This window comes from Silene latifolia, chromosome 11 (assembly GCF_048544455.1).
Source record: "Silene latifolia isolate original U9 population chromosome 11, ASM4854445v1, whole genome shotgun sequence".
Lineage (NCBI taxonomy): Eukaryota > Viridiplantae > Streptophyta > Magnoliopsida > Caryophyllales > Caryophyllaceae > Silene > Silene latifolia.
In genome coordinates this window covers 59,614,742-59,632,775 of record NC_133536.1, presented here as the reverse complement: position 1 = coordinate 59,632,775, position 18,034 = coordinate 59,614,742, and positions in this window count along the sequence as shown.

Here is an 18,034-nt window from a genome sequence, read left to right as displayed (position 1 = left end):
GGAATTATACTATGACCCAATTTTTAAAAAAAAAACCGCCACTTTAAACTTCTTCTCTTTAATATCTTATTACTTTTTGATAAACATGTCAATTAAATTGTACCTGCACGTTTTCTCATTCTCAGATCGTTCATTTACTCTTATCGCTCTCTATCGGAATGAAGGTTATACTCTTTGCCTTTAATTATTTGCTAAAAACAACTGTGTTTACTTTTCATCTGCTTCGAATTTTACATAGTTTCCTTAGCTGTTAATGTTCGAAGATGTTCATTATAAATCAGTCCTACTATTATTTCTCAGGTGCATCAATATGTCTAAATTTATACGCATTGTTTCCTAATGATTTTGATGTACTTTGCTATGGCTTAATATTTTTAAATGTTTAGGATGTATTTTCTTCATGTACTTTTTTAATGTTTAGCATTTACTTTACTGATACGTGTCCTTCATATCAATATGTCGGAATTTATACGAATTGTTTGCTAATGATTTTGATGTAGTTTGTTACTAATGTTTAGCATTTACTTTCTGGATACCTGTGCTTCATATTAATATGTCGGAATTTGTACACATTATTTCCTAATAATTTTGATGTTCTTTGCTATGGCTTAATATTTAGGATGTATTTTCTTCATGTACTTTCTTAATGTTTAGCATGTTCTTTCTGGATATCTGTATTTTAAAAGGCTTTATGTTTCTGTCTTATATGTTTTTTTTTTCTTTTTGTTTTTTTGAAAAAACAACATTTAAAACTGAAGAATACAGATGTCACTATGGTTGTGCAAATCAGTCCTGATTCACCTACTGTTTGTCAACCTCCATCAAGATTCACCACAGACTCTTCTTCTGCTGAGATAATTGAAGTTTCTGACAGTCCTACAATAGGAGTAGTACATCATCCTAGCATTTGTCATACTGTACAAACAGTTGACAAAAAATATTCTTCTGTTGCGATAATTGATGTTGCCGACAGCCCTACAATAGACGAGATTGTTAATCGTCCTAGAGTTCGCCGCACTTCGTGTAGCATCTTAAAAAACTCCTCTTATCCTTTGTTGATTGATGTTCCTGACAGCCCCATTGAAGATGGGATTGTTGATCCATCTTGTAACTGGCCACGCATTAAACAGACTGTGAGGGACAAACATGACATTGTTAGGGCTACCTTAGGAACAAGTCATGCGAATGCCACCGATAGAAATTCTTGCTCATTTAACTAAAACACCAATTCAAACGTCATATCAAACAGACCAGGTTTTCAACAAACAGCCCACTTCCGCTAGCAAACACATAGCGGCTCTTCGTAAAGTGAGAAAATTAATTCTTTGAAAGGAATAAGGATGCGCCTACAAATACGCTGTGTGTCATTCGGTTTTAGGTGTGTTCCCGAAAGATGAGGACTCTTCTGTTTATGCAGCACCAGAGCGGGGTAAAAAAAGAAAGAAATTGTCTGCTGATCGTCCATCTTTATATCCGAAAACAGGGAATCAATATCATTTTAGTAAGAGTCCTTCCTGTGAACCTCTCCTTGATGCTATTGACGACATGAATCCCTTCATACCTTTGACATCAATGCAATATCGATTTCAAATTATGTGTTCACCGCCACGGCTCTGTGGATAACAGTTGGTAATTACATACAGAAGATTTAATTTTTTATATTCATTTACATAGTTCATCTTTACATATCTGCTTTGCTAATCATAATTCTATTATTGTTTTTTGTGCGATGAATACGTTATTTGAGTTCAAAAATAATGTCCTTGGTTGGGATCAACTGTTGTCATTAAAACCGTATCACTATATCTCAAGCTTTGTCATAGATTCTTGGTCGGCATATCTAAACTACAAAGAAAAGGATGGGAATCCAACCAATCCCACACGATTCTTTTTTAGTACACTTACATATGTAAGTTTGGTCATTGTTTTCATGTGTTTCAGTTTACTATTTCCAACATTTTCACATTACTAAAATTTTATCTTCATTGTGCGCTTTTATTAATGAAGAACACAAGTGCTTCTATTGATGATCATCGTTACAAACCTTTCAAGCGCCGCATCGAAGTAGAATTAAATGAGTTTGAGTGGATTGATCTTCCATCCATTGAACTAGTGAGTCCCTCACTTCATTTAGTAATTGAAATTAAATTCAGATTACTTGTAGTAGTCTATTTAAATAGAAGTCGGTGAATGTCTTGCCAAAGTTTTCAAAATGTGCTATTACTTAACATGAAATTAACCTTTATTTGTCAGTGACCTTACAATTGTTTCTTTCCTCGATGCTAGTTCTTCTTCCCTATTGCACTTGAGAATCATTTTGTGTTGTACGTTTTCGACCTGCCAAGGAAATGTCTCATTATTCTTGACAACCGCATTAGAAGGGGGAGTGTCTTAGAAGAGTATGGTGATAGTGTACTTGAACTGGTAAATTTACATTCTCCTCAACTATGAATTATTATCGTTCACTTGCATTGGTAAATTCATGTATATTATGGTTCATCTCGTCTAATTTTTAGTATTGTGTTACAGGGTGATGCTTTTCCACGGTTTTGGGTGAAAATCAATCAACTATGGAGAAAAGTAATATAGTAATGGGCATGGATCCTACAATAGCAATGCTTCCATGGAGAAATAACAGAAATATTTTTGACTGTGGTATTTACACCATGAGGCACATGGAAACATTTATGGGAATAGCAACTTGGGACTGTGGACTGTCCAAAATTGATGTGAGTTTTACATTTTAATTGTAACTTATTTAGAACAAATCAATGTTATTTTGTTGGTTATTAAATTCTAATTTCATTTTTTTTTTTTTTTTTTTTTTTTTTTTTGCAGATGAGATCGTTGACAATGCTGAGATTCAAGTACCTATGCACGCTACTAACATTTGAGCACAACAAACATCGTAATAAAGATTATTAGACATGCATTAGCATGTAACGACATTCACAAATAGTTCCCGAATATGATTTATTAGTTTGCTTTTGTACTTTTGATCTTTGGCGTATGTACATCGAAGCATTGCTTTTGTACTGGATGTGCATTTATCCAAGGTACTTGTTATAATGTACATTCTATAATGATCAGTTGTCCATTTTAAAGAAAACAAATGTTCACCAAAATCAATGATCTTCTTGCTTTAATACGAGAATGTTCATTTTAAGGAAAACAAATTTACATCCTGTGTAACTTTGTTGCTTTAGGATCTCACAATTGATACAATTAATTTATATCGTGCATGGTCATTTTAATACAAGAATGTTCATTTTAAGGAAAACAAAAAAATATACTCCGTATACACTAATACTCCGTATACACTAATAGCAATATTCGAAATTGAGTAAATATCTACAATTAGTACGTAGTATTTTAATTTAACTATTACTTCTATATCATATGTTGCACACAATTTTCCTACTTGCCCAAATAACCCCAACACACGTAAATCTAGGGTGGACCTAATAATACCCTATTATGGAAGTATAGCCAATTTATGTTCAATTATAAAACACACAATTAGGTGTAAATCTAAAATAGATAAAAGGAATACTTCTTTCAAACAATCTTTCCAAAGAAAATAGTTCTTTCAACTACGGAGTATTAGGTAACTTCTCCATAAATTTTGGTTATACTCCACCTTCATTTTCAATACTTCTTCATTGCCAGGTAATCACGTTCATTTACTAAATTGTCCTGAATTTCGTCCATTCTTTTGGTGTATTTCTTAGGTAATTATACTTGGTTGATTTAAATCATTGGCAAAATCACCTGAAAATCACGCCTCTTTTGTTGGTTACATTTTCATCGTTTTCAATTTAATTGGATGTTCATGTCAAGTTTAATGGGATGTTATTTATTGATTACAATTGTGTGAGATTTTACGTGTGTTGGGATAATTGGGGCAAGTACGAAAATTGTGTACAACATATGAAATACGAGTAATAGGTAAATTAAAATACTAATTGTACAATTTACTCAATTTCGAATATTGCTCACAGTGTTCATCGTTTAATTAATACTGTTTTTAAAGTTTACAGTATGATGTTCTAAATGCTATCGTCCAATGAACATTGTGGCATAACCATTTTAAATCATCTCGAGAGCAAATCATGTCATTATTTTGCTTGGGATTGGTAACAAATTCTGAAGAGGAAGACAGAAAACAATTCATTGCACATCATCTTGATGCAAAGAAGACAATGCTAGGATGGCTATTCAATGGGAAGGACGCCATAATTGCGGGGTGGAGGATAACTATGCAAAAACACAAGATTACTACAAGATGAAACTTACATGCTACAAATCTTTCAAAAAGTTAATCAAGCTGACAAACATAACATGGAAGCAGTATGCAAGTGTTGGGCTAAGATGTTTATCTTACACAATGAGGAAGCCCGTTTAAGAGAGGAATATGAAAGCAAATTACAGACAAGCATTTCATTTGGGATTAGAACGACTACCAGGGATAATGTAATGGTTTTCCGAAGGTGTCTTTGTTACTTGACAGACAATCTCTTAACAAGGAGGACGTTGCACCTGTTTCAATATCATTTGGCACCCGAGTTAGAAAATCTTGTTGTTGTAGACAGTGAAGAAGAAGATTTTGACTCTATCCTTACGTCAATTTCCCGACCAGCAGTCGAACTTGCTTTTATTCTATTAAATCAAACCGAGTAATATTATATATAAACAGCTGAGGTACATTTGAGTATAAGTTTTATATTTACCTCATACTCCTTGTACCTACTGTTGATTTTCAATGTCCATTCAGAATATAAGAATATAAGTACATTCTCTTATTTGTTAATGATATTTCATTATATTGACGTAGTACCTTTTGTAATTTTTGAATTTTCGATACATCATGAAAAGAATTGTCCCATCACTGTATTTACAATGTCCATTACGTGCATTAACAATGTACCATTTAAATTAAATAATATAAATTAATTCATCTAATAATTACACTCTCAGATGCAAGTTGTAAAATAATTCAAGTGAAAAGACACCACTATTCATGATTATTTGCTTAAATGAGACATGTGTCAAATGGAAGTTGTAAACTAATGCATGTGAAAAGACAAATAATACTACACTCATAAATTGTAACTTCTCCTATTCTTATCCAAAGCAGTTTATATATAAAACTCACTATAAATACTTACCTAAACTAGTGTGGTAATTACAAAATCTAAGGAATAATCATAGAAAACGTCTTCACTGCCTTAAAAAGGTACTCTAATTTCTGTTTTTTTTTTTTTTTTTTTTTTTGTTCTTATTATTTTTTCCCTGCAAAAGAAATGCATATCTTCATGTAAATAAGTATATCGAATATTATTGCAAGAATAATGCGAAAGAATGGAATTGTAATATGCTCTGGTAATTTATTTCATACAAATAAATGTTTCTATCTAATGTATTCCTGCCAATGTCCATTGTCATGCCTTTAAAGGAACATGTATTTTATTGATAATGTTCATAGGAAATATTGTTGTGCACTTTGATATAGCATATATAAAACGTCTTCACTCCCTTGAAAAGGTGATCTGGTTTATGTAATATAGTAGCCTATATAACATTCAGATTATTTCATTTATAAGTATTATTTGATTAAAAGAAATATATACTATAGTCCCCGATGAATTAAAAGTTGTTTCAGTGTCCGAAAATCAAACCGCATTTGTGGCTCGAACGTTTTGCCAAAATTAAGTATAGTAGATATTTCAATCGGCAATGTGCTTAATATTTGCGGGAGAAGATTATTTTACCTTTTCTTTGTAATCTGTTTTCACAATAACATTGTTTCCTCTTTGCATGATTATACAATGTGAAAGCCCACGTTAATTTGTTTTACCCTACAGTATGGCCTTAAATATGGTTGAAGTTGGTACATCCCATACTGCCTTAAGTTTATTGTCACTCTTTTTAAAATACGTTTATTTTTTGCCTGAACCAGAATATGAGTTCGGTTACCAATATGGAAATAATGTCGGATATCGAGCAAAAACTCGCTAACGTTGAGTATGATCTCGCTGAAACGAAACGTGAAAGAGATTCACTGGATCAACATCTTATTGAGGTGCTTGGTAAAAACGAAGTATTAGAAGAACATCAGGAAGCGCTGTACGAGAAACTGGACATAGCTGAAATGAATGCAAAGTCACTACAACAGAGGCTGGACATTGCTGAAGCGCAGATGAAGTTTATCACGGCTGAAAGAGACAGCATAGCCCGACAACTTGAAGCTAATAGACAAAAAAAAGATACCAGGTGACATGGACCGTCAGTTTCTCACCGGTGTCACAGCTGTTCGAGAATCATATGCTCTTCTTGATGGTGAAAATACTATACCTTGGCCAGTAGTCGTGAAGGCTATGGAATTAATAGACGGTTATAAGAGACATCTAAAGGAGGACTTGCTGGAGGGTGAGAGCAGTGTTCATCCATCTGTTTGCAGTAAACGTAGAAAGGGTTAAGAACTTTGATGTTAATTTATGTATAATTATAATATGCGGTTAAGTTTTGAAACATATGCGTTTTCATTAATTATTATTGTCAGAACATATTAGGAGTTTATTATGAATGTTTATTTGAATCTAACTTATTATCATCTACCTAAGCTTTAACTGTTTACAATTGACCCTTTCTAATGTAAAGCCAGTTACAAGACTGAACAACTATAATGTACTTTCAACATTTTACAAATGTCCATATTACTATGTAACGATGTACCAAAGCTTTAACCCCGCATTTCTTTCAAAGATTATCCTCTTAAAATAAGGGAATGGGTTTGAGGTTGCACTAGGCAGACCGTTGTCTGCCAAATCAAACCGAAAATCCTTCACTGTCCCGTTTTAGGATACTCAGCCCCCTAATTTTAATCCCGTCCCCCAAAAGGGTTCACTCGTCCCCTCTAGGGTTTCTTTTTGTCTTGCCACCTTCGAATGATAAGCAAGGGAAAGGGTTTAGGGTTTGATTAGGGGGATCCGCGGTAGCAGTCCGCCTAATAAAACCCTAAACCCTTTCCCGTCCCGTTTTAGGATACCCGGCCCCCCAAAAAAGGGTTCACTCGTCCCCTCTAGGGTGTCTTTTTGTCTTGCCGCCTTCGAATGAGAAGCAAGGGAAAGGGTTTAGGGTTTGATTAGAAGGATCCTCGGTAGCGGTCCGCCTAATCAAACCCTAAACCCTTTCCCGTCCCGTTTTAGGATACCCGGCCCCCCAAAAAAGGGTTCACTCGTCCCCTCTAGGGTGTCTTTTTGTCTTGCCGCCTTCGAATGAGAAGCAAGGGAAAGGGTTTAGGGTTTGATTAGGGGGATCCACGGTAGCGGTCTGCCTAATCAAACCCTAAACCCTTTCCCGTCCCGTTTTAGGATACCCGGTCCCCCCCAAAAAGGGTTCACTCGGCCCCTCTAGGGTGTCTTTTTGTCTTGCCGCCTTCGAATGACAAGGAAGAGAAAGGGTTTAGGGTTTGATTAGGGGATCCGCGGTAGCGGTCCGCCTAATCAAACCCTAAACCCTTTCCCGTCCCGTTTTAGGATACCCGGTCCCCCCAAAAAGGGTTCACTCGTCCCCTCTAGGGTGTCTTTTTGTCTTGCCGCCTTCGAATGAGAAGCAAGGGAAAGGGTTTAGGGTTTGATTAGGGGGATCCGCGGTAGCGGTCCGCCTAATCAAACCCTAAACCCTTTCCCGTCCCGTTTAGGATACCCGGCCCCCCAAAAAGGGTTCACTCGTCCCCTCTAGGGTGTCTTTTTGTCTTGCCGCCTTCGAATGACAAGCAAGGGAAAGGGTTTAGGGTTTGATTAGGGGGATCCGCGGTAGCGGTCCGCCTAATCAAACCCTAAACCCTTTCCCGTCCCGTTTTAGGATACCCGCCCCCCAAAAAAGGGTTCACTCGTCCCCTCTAGGGTGTCTTTTGTCTTGCCGCCTTCGAATGACAAGCAAGGGAAAGGGTTTAGGGTTTGATTAGGGGGATCCGCGGTAGCGGTCCGCCTAATCAAACCCTAAACCCTTTCCCGTCCCGTTTTAGGATACCCGGGCCCCCAAAAAAGGGTTCACTCGTCCCCTCTAGGGTGTCTTTTTGTCTTCCCGCCTTCGAATGACAAGGAAGGGAAAGGGTTTAGGGTTTGATTAGGGGGATCTGTGGTGGCGGTCCGCCTAATCAAACCCTAAACCCTTTCCCGTCCCGTTTTTACCGAAAAAAGGGTTCACTCGTCCCCTCTAGGGTATCTTTTTGTCTTGCCGCCTTCGAATGACAAGCAAGGGAAAGGGTTTAGGGTTTGATTAGGGGGATCCGCGGTAGCGGTCCGCCTAATCAAACCCTAAACCCTTTCCCGTCCCGTTTTAGGATACCCGGCCCCCCAAAAAAGGGTTCACTCGTCCCCTCTAGGGTGTCTTTTTGTCTTGCCGCCTTCGAATGACAAGCAAGGGAAAGGGTTTAGGGTTTGATTAGGGGGATCCGCGGTAGTGGTCCGCCTAATCAAACCCTAAACCCTTTCCCGTCCCGTTTTAGGATACCCGGTCCCCCCAAAAAGGGTTCACTCGTCCCCTCTAGGGTGTCTTTTTGTCTTGCCGCCTTCGAATGACAAGCAAGGGAAAGGGTTTAGGGTTTGATTAGGGGGATCCGCGGTAGCGGTCCGCCTAATCAAACCCTAAACCCTTTCCCGTCCCGTTTTAGGATACCCGGCCCCCAAAAAAGGGTTCACTCGTCCCCTCTAGGGTGTCTTTTTGTCTTGCCGCCTTCGAATGACAAGGAAGGGAAAGGGTTTAGGGTTTGATTAGGGGGATCCGCGGTAGCGGTCCGCCTAATCAAACCCTAAACCCTTTCCCGTCCCGTTTTAGGATACCCGGCCCCCCAAAAAGGGTTCACTCGTCCCCTCTAGGGTGTCTTTTTGTCTTGCCGCCTTCGAATGACAAGCAAGGGAAAGGGTTTAGGGTTTGATTAGGGGATCCGCGGTAGCGGTCCGCCTAATCAAACCCTAAACCCTTTCCCGTCCCGTTTTAGGATACCCGCCCCCCAAAAAAGGGTTCACTCGTCCCCTCTAGGGTGTCTTTTTGTCTTGCCGCCTTCGAATGACAAGCAAGGGAAAGGGTTTAGGGTTTGATTAGGGGGATCCGCGGTAGCGATCCGCCTAATCAAACCCTAAACCCTTTCCCGTCCCGTTTAGGATACCCGCCCCCAAAAAGGGTTCACTCGTCCCCTCTAGGGTGTCTTTTTGTCTTCCCGCCTTCGAATGACAAGGAAGGGAAAGGGTTTAGGGTTTGATTAGGGGGATCCGCGGAAGCGGTCCGCCTAATCAAACCCTAAACCCTTTCCCGTCCCGTTTTAGGATACCCGGCCCCCCAAAAAAGGGTTCACTCGTCCCCTCTAGGGTATCTTTTTGTCTTGCCGCCTTCGAATGACAAGCAAGGGAAAGGGTTTAGGGTTTGATTAGGGGATCCGCGGTAGCGGTCCGCCTAATCAAACCCTAAACCCTTTCCCGTCCCGTTTTAGGATACCCGGTCCCCCCAAAAAGGGTTCACTCGTCCCCTCTAGGGTGTCTTTTTGTCTTGCCGCCTTCGAATGACAAGCAAGGGAAAGGGTTTAGGGTTTGATTAGGGGGATCCGCGGTAGTGGTCCGCCTAATCAAACCCTAAACCCTTTCCCGTCCCGTTTTAGGATACCCGGTGCCCCCCAAAAAGGGTTCACTCGTCCCCTCTAGGGTGTCTTTTTGTCTTGCCGCCTTCGAATGACAAGCAAGGGAAAGGGTTTAGGATTTGATTAGGGGATCCGCGGTAGCGGTCCGCCTAATCAAACCCTAAACCCTTTCCCGTCCCGTTTTAGGATACCCGGCCCCCCAAAAAAGGGTTCACTCGTCCCCTCTAGGGTGTCTTTTTGTCTTGCCGCCTTCGAATGACAAGGAAGGGAAAGGGTTTAGGGTTTGATTAGGGGGATCCGCGGTAGCGGTCCGCCTAATCAAACCCTAAACCCTTTCCCGTCCCGTTTTAGGATACCCGGCCCCCCAAAAAAGGGTTCACTCGTCCCCTCTAGGGTATCTTTTTGTCTTGCCGCCTTCGAATGACAAGCAAGGGAAAGGGTTTAGGGTTTGATTAGGGGGATCCGCGGTAGCGGTCCGCCTAATCAAACCCTAAACCCTTTCCCGTCCCGTTTAGGATACCCGGCCCCCCAAAAAGGGTTCACTCGTCCCCTCTAGGGTGTCTTTTTGTCTTGCCGCCTTCGAATGACAAGCAAGGGAAAGGGTTTAGGGTTTGATTAGGGGGATCCGCGGTAGCGGTCCGCCTAATCAAACCCTAAACCCTTTCCCGTCCCGTTTTAGGATACCCGGCCCCCCAAAAAAGGGTTCACTCGTCCCCTCTAGGGTGTCTTCTTGTCTTGCCGCCTTCGAATGACAAGCATGGGAAAGGGTTTAGGGTTTGATTAGGGGGATCCGCGGTAGCGGTCCGCCTAATCAAACCCTAAACCCTTTCCCGTCCCGTTTTAGGATACCCGGCCCCCAAAAAAGGGTTCACTCGTCCCCTCTAGGGTGTCTTTTTGTCTTGCCGCCTTCGAATGACAAGCAAGGGAAAGGGTTTAGGGTTTGATTAGGGGATCCGCGGTAGCGGTCCGCCTAATCAAACCCTAAACCCTTTCCCGTCCCATTTTAGGATACCCGGCCCCCCAAAAAGGGTTCACTCGTCCCCTCTAGGGTGTCTTTTTGTCTTGCCGCCTTCGAATGACAAGCAAGGGAAAGGGTTTAGGGTTTGATTAGGGGGATCCGCGGTAGCGGTCCGCCTAATCAAACCCTAAACCCTTTCCCGTCCCGTTTTAGGATACCCGGCCCCCCAAAAAAGGGTTCACTCGTCCCCTCTAGGGTGTCTTCTTGTCTTGCCGCCTTCGAATGACAAGCAAGGGAAAGGGTTTAGGGTTTGATTAGGGGGGATCCGCGGTAGCGGTCCGTCTAATCAAACCCTAAACCCTTTCCCGTCCCGTTTTAGGATACCCGGCCCCCCAAAAAAGGGTTCACTCGTCCCCTCTAGGGTGTCTTTTTGTCTTGCCGCCTTCGAATGACAAGCAAGGGAAAGGGTTTAGGGTTTGATTAGGGGGATCCGCGGTAGCGGTCCGCCTAATCAAACCCTAAACCCTTACCCGTCCCGTTTTAGGATACCCGACCCCCCAAAAAAGGGTTCACTCGTCCCCTCTAGGGTGTCTTTTTGTCTTGCCACCTTCAAATGAGAAGCAAGGATCCGCTTAATCCAACTCTAAACTCTTTCTCGCCCCGTTCCCTGTTATACTAAAAAAAAAAAAAAAAAAAAAAAAAAAAAAAAAAAAGGTTTACTTGGTCCGTCGGGTGTCGTTTTTTTTTTGTTTTTTGTTTTTTTTTTTTTTAAAAAAAATATGTTGTCGAGGCGGTTGAATCCCCCCCGGGTGCATGCATTCTCGCACCAACACATAGAGCATGTAAGCCACCCCTTTCGGGGACTGCAGTGGCCAAGCTTCAAGGTAACTAACTAACTATTTTAGGGTATTAAATGTATTTATCATTTCCTTTATTTTTTAACAGTTACATTACAATAGTAACTAACTACCTACAAGAAAAAAGAAACGGAGTAAAAAAATAAAAGTAGTAACCAGTTTTTAGCTCAGTCGTTTTACATTAGCAGTATAGACGTTGTCATAGGAGAATTGTTCAACAGCAGTATAATTTTGAAGTTACGCCCAATTTCCTCCGTTATACTAAGGTATTTTCTTTTTAATTTCGTTTCTTCTCTATCATAACTTAATATAATGTTTAATTTGGATCACTTAATTGTTCAATAGCAGTATAATTTTGATGTTTTGATTTCTGATATTTATACTGCTTTACTGTTAAAAATTAATTCGGATTAATGTGCATAAATTATTTCTTCTACCTTTAGAAACACATTCGCATTGTTCTTCCCCAATTTTATATCTCTGAAGTATTCTTTTAATATTTACTTTCTAGTTTCTGTTAATTTTGAATTTTTAATTGAAGGAAATAATATATATTGTTCATACGACTTTAAATTAATCACGTATTGTTTTTAATATAGAAATCTTTCTGAATCATCTAAAAGTACATTATCTTTGTGACTAATGTACATTTCCTAAAATTAGGTAACTGGTGATTATTTCTACATGTCAATTTTGTATTTTCAATTAAACGTAATAATATAATACATTCAGCTTAAATTAATGTGCCGTTTGTTTTAATATAGGAACTGTTCTGAAATATGTAAAGAACATTATATTTGTTATTAATGTACATTTCGTAAAATTAGGTAACTGCTCATTATCTCTAATTGTGAATTTTTGGGTTTTTAATTGAAGGTAATAATATAATGGACATTCAGCTTAAATTAATGTGCCGTTTGTTATTAATATAGAAATTGTTCTGAATCATCTAAAAGAACATTATATTTTCGATTAATGTACATTTCCTAAAATTAGATAATCTGCGATTATCTCTACTTGTTTCGTAATTTCATTTTATTATTACAGACTATGGAGCAGGAAGATAAAAAATCTGAAAAGCGGAGAAAAGTTACTTTTATTTTTCCACCAACTGAAAGTTCCACTGATGGTAAAAATGAGTGTGCTCCATTTACAAGAAAGCGTAAATCAGCTACTATTAACGAGAAATCTAAGTCTATAAAATCTTTCGCAAAGAAGATAAATGAAGAAAGTGACGATGATCTTGCGGTTAAGAAACAAATTGTTTCTGTTAATAAACAAATTGTTACTGCACAGAAAGAAAGTCCTCAAAAGGGTAAAGTAAGTAATAAGATGGTATTGGGTTCCAAGTGTAAGCAGAAGTTTGATTTCTCTTCGTTTAAAAGTGCATATACGAGAATGTCTCCTACAGGAATAGTTGAGGTAGTTGAACGTTTGTCATACGAACAGTGGTGCGTGCTAGAAGAGATTGGATTTAGTGGGCTGTTTTGGTTAAGAGTTCGTTCCATTCCTTTAAAGCTTGGGTACTGGTTAATTAAGCAGTATAACCCATACCAAAACCGTATAGATCTTCTTGATGGTGAGAAGTTGTACTTGAAGGTTTCTGATGTAAGATCAACATTTGGATTTCCAATAGGCCCTAAAACAGTTGAATTATCCAAAACTCATACTGGAATCGAAGAGTTTCAAGAGTTTTATGGCAAATGGAAGCAACAATTTGGTATAAAAGATGGACAAGTTCCACTCAAAACGCTTGAGAATTGGTTGATAAATCATGATCATGGTGGTGATGAATTCAAGGTTAACTTTGTTGTGTTTGCTGTTTCTTTGCTAATGAGAAACACGCAAAAGCCTTTGGTTAATCATCATGTTTTAAAATCGTTGATGAATGTTGATGAAATCAAATATTACAATTGGTGTTCCTTTTTCTTAAAAAGTTTGCAAGAAAGCAAGATTGAGTGGGTGGAAAAGGAGACTCACTTCGGCGGGCCACTGTTGTTTTTGGAGGTAAAAAGTCCCAAAAAATATATTTGAAGTTCATAAATTAATTTAACATTGGAAGGTACGTTTTCATTCTCTTGTAATTAATTTTTTTTTTTTTTTTTTTGCAGCTTATCTATGTTGATCGCGTTGTTCATGTGGAACGAAAAGTTGAGAGAGATTATTATACGTTGGTAGGTTGGACTAGTAGTTTGTTAACATCGAGAGAGAAGGATGAGATGAAAAGCGGTATGTTTGGAAATGGTAAGTTGGAAGCACCAATGGAGGAGGTGGTTGACAATACAAGTGTCGAATCTGTCTATCAAACAAAGGACTACACGGAGGAGTATATTCTTGATCTTGCTAAATGTATAACTAGTTTAGCTCAGAACATATCATCTGTTAAGGCTAAGTTAGAAAAAGGAGCATCAATAATTAAGGAGAACAGATTGCTGCTCGAAGCTCGTGATCATGCATTTAGTTTACTAAATTTGTCAAATGAGCACGACTCACGTGATAAGTGAAAGTTCTTTGGTATTAATGTTGCTGATATTCCAAATGTTGTTCCTGCTGCTGAGATTGATGTTAGTAATCATCCTTTGGTTGTTGAAGCTTTGAATAATGTAAACATAACTTTAAAAAATAGTATTCAGGTTGAAAGCATGTCATTGAAGAGGCCGATTTTTTATACATACAAAAAGGTAAATATGTTGATCATATTTTTTGTTATATTATGTTAACTTGGTGCTTAAGTGTATTGTTCTTTAATTTGATACATTTCAACTATTCCAGAAGCCTTGTGCATTGAGAAAAGAAGGTGAATTAGTTGACAATGGGAATGAAGATAACAAGGAAGGGGTGTCAAAAGGAGAGTCAGAAGAAAACAAAGTTGAATCAGTTGAGGTTGAAAATGGGAATGAAGACAACAAGAAAGAGGTGTCAAAAGAGGAGTGTGACAACAACAAAGAGGTGTCAGAAGGGGAGTGTGAAAATGGGAATGTTGACAATAAAAAAGATGATGACAAAAATGTACGAAATGATTCGAAGCATCTTTATGTTGATAGTGACGCAGAGAATGAGGAAGAAGCCAATACGGATAATCTTATAAATACCCTTGTATGTAGCATGTTATCTGAAGATTATAGTGAAGAACCTAAGGCAACCAATCCCAATCCAAGCTTAGATATTAGTACTTGAACTTGATTTACTAAGAGGAGACACGACCCATGTACAGAGCCATCTAAGTTTCAAGATCTTTGTATTGCGACTACGTCTACTACACCAAGGGAAAAGGCACTGTTCTTGCTAGGTATATTTTATTCTACTCATTATGTTCCTTTTATTTAATCATTCTGTACATTTCGTTTGGGTATTATGTGCATTATTAATAAAGATAATGTACATATGTGTAATTAACTGACTTGTTTTGTGTAACGTCTGAACCAGTGAGAAGCTCTTTGAGTTTAAGAATGTCGTGGGTACCCGATATCTTTTTGCATCTCTAAAACCACCTCGGTATATAGCGCAGATGTTGTGGTTGATTGTTGGTCACTTACTTGAATTTCAATGAACTTGAAAGAAAATCTTGACACCACGTTGATTCTTTGCTTCAACCCTCGTATTTGTATGTAAAATTTTATTTCATTCTATATTACAATAATTTTATGTTATACAAGTGTATATTAATAGAACAATATTATGTTCTGTGTGCAGCAAGCATTTCAAGGGCAAAGGAAAGAATTTAAATTTGAAAGAGAATTGGAAGTATTCAAGAGGCATTTTAGAAATGAGTTAAATCATCTTTGGTATTATTGATGTGACAAAAGTTGATATGGTTAGCTCATACAATATATATAGTCAATACATAGTGTTTTCTCTTTGCTAATTTTATGTCTGTTGTATCTTCTAATCATTTCTTATATAAAACAGTTTTTTTCCCAATAATATCCGACAAGCATTTTTACCGCGTCGTATTCAATATGGAGAAGAACAAGTTTGTCATTCTTGATAATCAACAACATGATGAAACCCCAAAAACTCGTTATGGAAACAAACCTTGGAATATGGTAATTGTTCATTGCCTTTCATTGGTTATTTTTTCTTTTACAATGTCATATTTTTTGCATGGTCTCTCTATATAGTTTGATCTGAATTTTTCCATGCAGCGTAATGCTTTGGCAGAATATTTCAATGACATTGGTGATTTGAAGGAAAGAGTAAGAGCAATGGAGCCTGCTGTATTGAAAATGCCTTGGAGAAACCATCAAAATGTTGTTGACTGTGGTATTTACACAATAAAACACATGGAAACGTACAAGGGGGGTCAGTATTGGACTTGTGGGTTGACAAAAAACAACGTAAGTTTCTAAACAATTTATATCCAATAATTGTAAATGTACTTTTGGTTTAATTAAATGATCTTTCTTAAAGTATTAAAAGCACATTCTTGTTTACAAGTTACCTATCTTAAAGATATTTTAACTTTTGTAGATGGATGGACTTCGAATATTGAGAATCAAATATCTTTGCACTTTGGTTTCATCCAAGTGCAACATTGTTTGTGATGACGTTTTAACAAAGGTGAAGCAGTATCAAGAGAAGCCCTTCCCAAAGAAACTGGATTTGTCTGATGAAGAATTATACGAGGGTGATGAGACTGTTGGGGATGAGAAGATAGAAGATGAGGTAGTTGGAAAGAAAGAGAAGAGTACCGATGATATTGGTGTCCCTGACAACAATGAGACTGTTATGGTTAAGAAGAGAAGAATGGAGGTAGGTTGTACAGAAGGGAATATTATACCAGATGGCTATGATGCTTCTGAGAAGAATGAGAACATGACAGATGTGAGTAATACAAACGACAAGAGTATAAATGAGCATAATCTGGTTGACAGTGGTGACACTACCAAGGGCGAAGTCATCAACAATGAAAATGTTCATGAACATGAAAGAAGTCAACCAGAGTCTCTGAGCATCCTTGCAAATCGTAATTTACTAAGCACGAGATACATGCATTATTACTCCTCTTCTTGCGAGTTTCAGAATTGCATTGCTGATTATGTGTCGTATAGTAGAGGAAAACATACCGATTTAGCCAGGTATATATATATATATATCTCTACTAATGTACAATATTTAAATTTAAAATGTTCTGTATCCTGTTTTGAGTTAACACTGGTAGTCCTGAACCAGGGAACTTCTTGTGCATGTGGGTGAAATTTCTCTTCGGCGTATTGAAATGGCAACGCTACGACAATCTAAATATTTAACGAGTGATGTGATCGATTGTTGGGCAAAACTTTTGAATGCCAAGGAATCTAGAAGAAACTCTTCCGAGCCTTATCGATTTTTTTTCACCACAGCTGTGTGTGTAAGTCAAATATTTATATAAACTTATTTCAACAAGTAAATTTTGTAATGTTTTTTCCCTTGATTAACATCAAAAACTTTACTTGTCTTGCATACAAATGATGCTTCATGGAGAAGTGGACACTGTTGAAAATTTTATTGTGATTAAGGATATAATGAAAGAAGAGTTTACCCAATTCTCGGTTAACCCAGATAGAATTGATTTGGTTAGCATTGACAATATACACTCTTTCTGCATGTTATATTTAATTTGCTTGTTGCCTAATTAAATCTTTTAAAATCTACATTCTTCTTCCCGATTATATATAAAAGGCATTACAATTTACTAGTCATTGACAAAGAACAAGTATAAGTTCATCATCATTGATAATGTGTATCGTGACGGAAAACCGGAAGAATTTTTCCACAATAGACCACTTTGTCTTTTTGTAAGATTCTATGCTCTCTTTTGCTTAACAAAGACTACATACTTGTTCTTATTCATTATTGTGAATGTACAATGACTTTACATAGAGTGTACCTTCCCCAAAAAATTTGTGTCTGTCTTAATTTTCTAATTTTTGTGATATTGTACCTCATAATTATTAGTGTCCTAATGTTTTTCTGCACCCCTTCTCCGCCAGCGTAATGTTCTAGCAGAATACTTGAAAGACATCGGTGTTTCAAAGGTAAAAGTTGATCGCATTAAAAAACTGCAGCCTATTCTTGCAAAGATGAAGTGGAGAAACAACACTAACAAGACTGATTGTGGTGTTTACGTTATGAGACATATGGAGACATTTAAGGGTAATCTAAATTGGACCTGTGGGCTTAAAAAGGCGATGTGAGTTTCAGAAGTAATATAATTATTTTTAATACATAATTCAGTACACATTTGTACATGTTCTAATCCCTTGTTTTCTTTATTTTGCTAGGATGCTCCCCTACTGATTCTGCGGAAGAAATACATTTCATATATGATTTCAACAGAAGGCAATGTATGTTTTGATGCTGTACTAAAGAAGGCAATGGATTTCCGTTCAAACCCACTGCCATGGGAAGAATATGATGATGAAGATGAGGAAGATGCTGAATTGAAGCCGTAAAAACTTTTTTTAGTTTCGTTTGTGACGTGTGTGAGTAATGTAACATATATTGAGGAAGCTGCGAGTCGTACAACCTGAAGTTTGAAAAAAATTTAATTCAAGAGAGTGTTATATTCCGGAAACAAATTTCAATAAAGTTTATTATGTT